This window comes from Meleagris gallopavo, chromosome 8, assembly GCF_000146605.3.
Source record: "Meleagris gallopavo isolate NT-WF06-2002-E0010 breed Aviagen turkey brand Nicholas breeding stock chromosome 8, Turkey_5.1, whole genome shotgun sequence".
Classification (NCBI taxonomy): Eukaryota; Metazoa; Chordata; class Aves; order Galliformes; family Phasianidae; genus Meleagris; species Meleagris gallopavo.
The window spans coordinates 33,794,910-33,795,300 of record NC_015018.2 but is presented as its reverse complement, the minus strand read 5'-3'; positions in this window follow the sequence as shown (position 1 = coordinate 33,795,300).

Genomic DNA, 391 nt, shown 5'->3' with positions numbered 1-391 from the left:
AAAAAAAAAAAGGGGGGGAAACAAATTATATTGGCATTATTGTTTTCATCAGCTAGAGAGCTGTTTTGCTGATTGACTCAGAGAAGTGACTGCACTGTGGGTCCTGAGCAGCAGTAAGGAATCTCCTCTGGCTCAAATGGGAATGACTTCTCTTGGCATTGGTTCCTGTGTGGCCAAACGAGTGCCATCTCTGTAAGACTCTTCTCCTGCACAAAGCCTTCCTCTCAAGGGCTCCAAGAGCAAACCTTGGAGTTGGGAATGTGTAGATTAAAGCATTATTTTGACTACAACTTAAGGACCTTGTAAAAAAGCTGAAAAAGTCCCGAGGTGCTGCCAGTGGTTTTCTGGGGACAAGATTAACGTTTGCTGCATCCTTTTAACTGCTTTCCTC